Below are 6,164 nucleotides of genomic sequence, written 5' to 3'. Positions count from 1 at the left end.
CAGTATAAGAGTAGCCTTCAAGCCTTCAGTTTTCAATCGTTTTCCCAAGCTACCCCCCCCATTCCCCCTCATTCTGGCAATTTGTACAACTGGAAACATTCATTCAAAGGTGAGGTCAATTATGACGTTGCTAAATTCATTCATTCAAAGGGAAAGCTTGATAAAGCTATTATTTTAAAGCCTAGCAAGATTACAGGGGGTAATGTACTAAGTGAAAGCAATTTCCGCCAAGATCTTCAGATAGCTCTCGTTAGGGCTAGACCTCTTCTCCGACTTAGAGGATGCATATTAAAAATATCACAAAGAACAGGGAATTAACAACCTTGGAAACGCACACATGGTGTGCCAACATTTTCCAGATTGCATGCATAGCTCTGCACACTTGATCTACACAAAACGAAACAGGCCATCTCATAAACAACCGATCCGTGCAAGCAGTCACAGCAACTGTGCATAGCAATTAGCATGGAGAAGATGGAGGTAGCCTGTTCTCTGTGCCTGCATGGGGCAGGACTAGGAACGATGGCCTCAGGCTGCAGCAGAGAAAATTTAGGTTGGAGATTAGGAAGAACTTTCTATGAGGGTGGTCAAGCACTGAAACAAGCTACCTAGAGAAACTGTGAAGTCTCCACATCTGGAAATGTCCAAGAGCAGGTTAGACAGATGCTTGGCTAGGATGGTTTAGTGAGGGTCTAACCTGCCTTGAGCAGGGGGCTGGACTGGACAACCTCCTGAGGTCCTTTCCACACTACATTCCTATGATCCTACATAAGCGTGCACATACTTGCACATGGTTTTCAAAATCTGAGTCCTCTCATCCAACCGTATTTCTGCTTGCACTAAGGTTACAGCAGCGTTAAGATGAAAGGTTCTGACGGCCTCAGTGTCCTCTCATCAGGTGTCCACATCACAAAAATGACTGCCGTCACCAAAGTGGCATTACTTCACATTGTTGTAAACAGGCAGATCAGGGTGGTGAGAGAAGGAATGAGCAAATACAATGCGTGTGGGTAGGGCACGCAAAAAGCTTGCATTACTCTTGGCTGCTCTGCGGATAGAGAAATTCCTTTTTCACGGTTGTCAATTCAACACACAGCAGATGCTACAAGCTGATGTTTAATGCATTGTGTAAAATCAACTCAGTGTATTAAAACTAACACAATGTAACAGACACGGCATGAGAAATCTGAGTTCTCCATCTCTGCACTTGCAAAAGAAAATACATTTTCTGGATGCGTATGTAAATTAGCATTTCCTTATTAGTTCATTTTCCTTAAAACTTATGCTAACAAACCCCAGTATGAGCAATCTAGGACAACAAATCAGTGTATATTCATGAGCAAAACAAGTAAAAAAAAATCCATTTCAAGTACCTAGGGAATTACTGCAAGCAGAGTGGGATGGCAAGAAACAACTTTAAGATATCATGAAAACACTTTAATAGTGTCTAAGGATACGTTAGATGCAAACATCTCATCTGGAAGGGAAATCAAGTTATATGAAAGCCAGCATTCAAGCAGCAGTATTATATTTTGCACTCAATTCAATTAATGGGAAAAAAGAAAAAAAAAAAATCAGGTTGGCCTCAAGCCTTATTGTAGTGCTTTGTAATAATCCTCTCCTGCTGCATGGCTTTCACAGGAGTATGTAAAGAGGTTGTGTTATAAAAATAGCTCTACCACAATGCAGCGAAACTGGAAATATTTGTAATTCAAATGTGAAACATTTCGCTTATTGAAAAAGTTATCTTACAGAGCTGCATTGTTGTATGTTCTTGCATACACCCCCCCCCACCTCAAATAATAATAACGAAAAAAAAATCAGCTGCTGGAAATTGTGATGCAAGCATTAAGCAAGGATATACAGTAACAGGATCTTGAGCCTCTTCAGGGAGAAAAAGTAATGCCGCATTTGCTGTACAGAGGGGCAGCACAGTGAGCGCATGGGGCTGCCTAGCTGCTGGGTCTGGACAAACCCCCCCAGCCCCCTTCCCCTTCAGAGGCTGGTGCTGCACAAACTGGCTGCGGCGGCCCATGCAGCTCCGCTCCAGAAGAGCAAAGGGGCCTGGCACTATGGCCCAGGCAGCAGCACCTGTAGTATCCTTCAGCTGGGGCTTTAACAGAGCATCCACTGTGTTTTGGTTCCCCTCTGCCCCCAACTGCAGCCACTTGTTTTCCCTGAGAAAATGCCATAGATACCAGTGCTTTTAAGGAAAGTGTTTCTTCCCTTCATTCTGCCTTTCAAGAACAAGGTGTGTGTTATATTTGGAGAGTACTGTATCCAAGGAAATACAGTATTTTACTCTCAAAAGCCTAACTGCCTCCCACAGAACTGCGTGTACAAGGCAATCGTCATTTAAACTGCAAGCTAGTCCTGGAAGCCCTCATCTTATCTTCAAAATGACTGGCCAACAGAGGCAGGACTGCTGCTCAGAGCATCCCTCATAAACATCTTCCCTATTTTCCAAGTTTGGGAACGGACTGTGGAAAACAAGCAACTTTCCACAAACACGGGAATCCATGTTAGGACCAGGATTTTGATGCTTAATCCTCTGTCCAGGTCCTGCTTTACAGCAGCATCCACTCTACGTTTGGAACAGCTTTTGTGGCTGTGTTGCTTCACTGCTAACTCCTCATTTCTGTATTAAGATTTGAGACCAGTACTAAGAAGAGCAAGACAGAAAAGTTACAAAATAGTCTTGCAGCAGAGTACAGAAAGGTGTTCACGCTACCTTCCAAAGCACTAATGAAACCACTTCAAGTCACTTGCTGATTGAAAGCAGGTGGAACAGAGTCACTGCCAACACACAAAATATTGTCAAATAGCCCATTTCCTCCCTCCCCTCCACCCACTGCTTGAGATCTCTGCTGGATTTCGGCAGGAATCAAACTGCAGAGCACCGTACAAAGCACAGCCCTTTCAGTAGTGCCGAGCACAGAAGTGTGCTGGCCCTCCGTTCGGTACAAAGGGAACTGACGCTCATAAACCTGAGCTTGGATCATTTACTCTGTGATGTGGTTCAGATCAGACAGAACTTGCCAACACTAAATTATTTGATTTAATGACAGAGTAGCTTAAGTGCTGGGTCAATACAGCATCATGGGAAGGACTACAAAAAAAGATGAAAATGTGACTTGCATTAAAATGCTCCTGCGTTTGTTTCTTTAGCCCTTCTGGAAAGAAATATCCTTTAAACACCCAAGGGAATGCCGAATCAAAATCTCTTAAGCTTTCTTATTAAAGAACACAGGTTTCGTACTTTAGTTCAGATTAAAATGAGGTTCACTCTCAAGGAGAGAAATAGGACTACCACCTCCTTCCACCTGGGTGTCTGTGAACTTGGAGCACAAAGACAGAAAGATGGGCATCAAGGGCTTCAGCAAAAAGATAAGTCATGCAGGGAAGGAAAACGTGCAGAATCTGTGGCAAATGTCCAGCTCAAACATATGGCTTCCAGCTAGAGATGCACCAATATTTTCTTGGCTGATACCAAGTCAATTATTAACCAACCATTTTTGGCCAATGCCAATCCAATAACTGAAATTTAATAATAATGCACGGCATTTTAAACTACGGACATAAATAAACCTTTTTTTTGGCAGCTCCAGCAGCCTCCTCTGTCTCATGGGAGGCTGAATGGAACTGGCTCTTGGAAGGGCAGGACCCAGCTAGGCTGAGGCCGGGGGAGGACTAGGGTGAGCACCTTTGCAGAAGGGGAAGGCAGGACACGTGCCCACCTTCCCTCCCCCACTGCCACCGGTGTGGCCGGACTAGAGCAGAGTGGAGCTCGTAGGGGGGTGGATGTGGGATTGGGGATCCTCTCTCATAGGAGCCCCCTGCTGGCTGTGCACCCCCTGCCTACCTGGCAGCAGCAGGGGACACAACCCCACACCACCTCCCTGCTGCTGCCGGATCGACAGGGAGTGCCTCACCATGGTGTGGCCAGCATGGGGCCCTCCCAAGGGCAGGGAGCCCACACCCGTGCTGGCCCACACAAATCACTTGCCCCCCGGACAAGCCGCCCATGGCTCCATTCTGCTCCTCCAGCCCCTGCCCCACTTCCTCTCATCATGAGGGCCTTGATCTGTTCCCACCCCACTCTCTATTCCCCCTTCCTCCCACAGACTTACCTGCAGGGATCTGCTGTCCACGCTGTATTCCCCGCCATGTGCATGTGTACAGGTGCACACATGCATGCGGCACCCCCTGTGTCCCACTCCCGGCAGCCCATCGCACGCTGGAACTTTGCCAGGGAAAACCCACCATTTTCTTGTCCCTGCCAGAGGCTGTGAATCCTGGGCAAGTGCTGCCCCAGTCACACAGCCTGGGACCGGGACTTGAGGTTTGCATAGAGGGACTGTCCTATCCAATTATGGACAGGTGGTCACATCAGGGAAGACTCTGCTGTACATAGCAGGGGGTGGAGCAGGGAGCGGCTGCTTTGGTTTTGCCCCTGGCCCCCAGACTCCTGGGTACTGTGGGCTGAGGTATGGCAAGGCCAGCTTGGGCCGGGCAGCTCCGTCCACCCCTCCCTGCCCCAGTCACGTCTCTGTGGCACTCACTGCCTTTTACAGTGTCCACCCCAGCCCCAGCCTGCAGTCCGTGCCGTGCCAGCAAGTGCGCCAGATGCTCTGCTCCGCTTCAGCCCAGCTCAGCCTGCCAGTGAGGGGATGGGGATAGAAAACGGCTCAGGCCCCTGTACCCGGATCGGGGCCTCCATGCTCAAGGTCACCCCGGCTCACAGAAGGGAACCCAGGCATCCAGCGCCTCAGCCAGAAGGCATAATTACTGGTAAATGTTATCGGCTACAACAGCCAAAAAAAGCCGATAACTGCATTTCCCTTTTATCGGCACTGATCCGATAGGCAACCAATATATCAGTGCACCTCTACTTCCAGCACAAGCTTCTTGGACATTGACTCTGCTAGAAATCAGTTTCCATGACCAGGATGAGAATGAGGACTATTGCACTCTCTTCACCCTTAACAAGACAGCTCTGAATCCAGATCACGCAAGCACACAGCAGAGACCCTGGCACTAGCTTCTCAGGGCAGATCAGCTGCACATTATTAACAAAGAAACCAATTATCTGGTCAATATCACATCTTGTTAAGCTACTTAGGAACCTGCTAGAATAGGCAGGATCCAAAAAGAGCTCACAGGTGGAATGCTTGCTGTGCTCTGTTCATGAGTCAATACACAGGACACTCTCTGCTCTTTTCCATGAATTGATATTTTCTTATTTTCTGAACTCTCAGGAAATAAATGGACTGAAACGGTTGACTGAAAAGCTAGTCAATTAAATAAAAATAAATAAAAGCCAACAATAATTTCAGGGAGCTGAGAATGTTTTGGTTAAAAAACCTTCCACCCAGCATCACTGCAAGCTCCTAACGTATGACTATGGTTTCATTTTCATTTTGTGATGCTGAAGAACACATACAAATGAGAGCGGGGGGGAAACTAACAAACCTGGAAACAGTCACTCAAACTCTACACCAACTGCCAAAACATGGAAAATGAAATGAACTCTTTTCAGTTATAGAAGCATTCTGTAAGGATTCACTTAGTGTAAAATAAAGCTTAAGAGTCTTTTGGGGGACATCATGCTCTCTCACATCTTTTATTTACTGTTATCTGTTCTTTTAACAGTTGCACACAGACTGAGTCTATAATGATACTTGGCATAATTTAGGGCTTTAAGTACTTGGAGCATTAGGTAGACATTAACACTCATGTGTGCAAGGTAGGTAATTATCTGCTCTCCCCATTTCATCATTAGGGATGCAGGCAATGAGCTAAGCCTCCTGGGCCACTGCTGTTTTCACAAACATGCAGAGAACCCTGCACTCCACTTAGCAACCAGTGATGATTTCAAAGTTTTCATAAAAGGACAGATTTGTTATGGGGCGGGGGGGCAGGGAGAGTTGTTAATTCTATACTTTTATAGTGTATTTCCCCTCCTCAAGAGACAGGAGGCTCACTGGATAGTGAAAGGAAGGCAGTGGGAAGAAGAGTTACACATACAAGATGAGGAGAAAGCCTACCTTGGAAGGATGTGCTATCCACAAACATTCATCTTTGGGAAGACTCAAACGATACCACAATTTGCAAATACATTGAGGCCCAGAATAATCCCCTTCCCTATGGCAGAAGGAAGTCAT

At 46.4% G+C, this 6,164-nt stretch overlaps 1 long non-coding RNA gene across 1 annotated transcript; it reads left to right on the top strand.

Annotated features, from left to right (window-relative positions):
- The first annotated feature begins 769 nt into the window (after nt 1-769).
- On the top strand, nt 770-3,120 carry LOC109318819. The gene is made up of 2 exons (XR_002103327.1): nt 770-2,588; nt 2,649-3,120. It is a non-coding gene; the product is annotated as an uncharacterized LOC109318819 (long non-coding RNA).
- Nucleotides 3,121-6,164: the final 3,044 nt, after the last annotated feature.

Source organism: Crocodylus porosus, unplaced genomic scaffold (assembly GCF_001723895.1).
Source record: "Crocodylus porosus isolate Cpor-Errol unplaced genomic scaffold, CroPor_comp1, whole genome shotgun sequence".
Classification (NCBI taxonomy): Eukaryota; Metazoa; Chordata; order Crocodylia; family Crocodylidae; genus Crocodylus; species Crocodylus porosus.
This window is presented reverse-complemented; position numbering and strand designations above follow the sequence as displayed.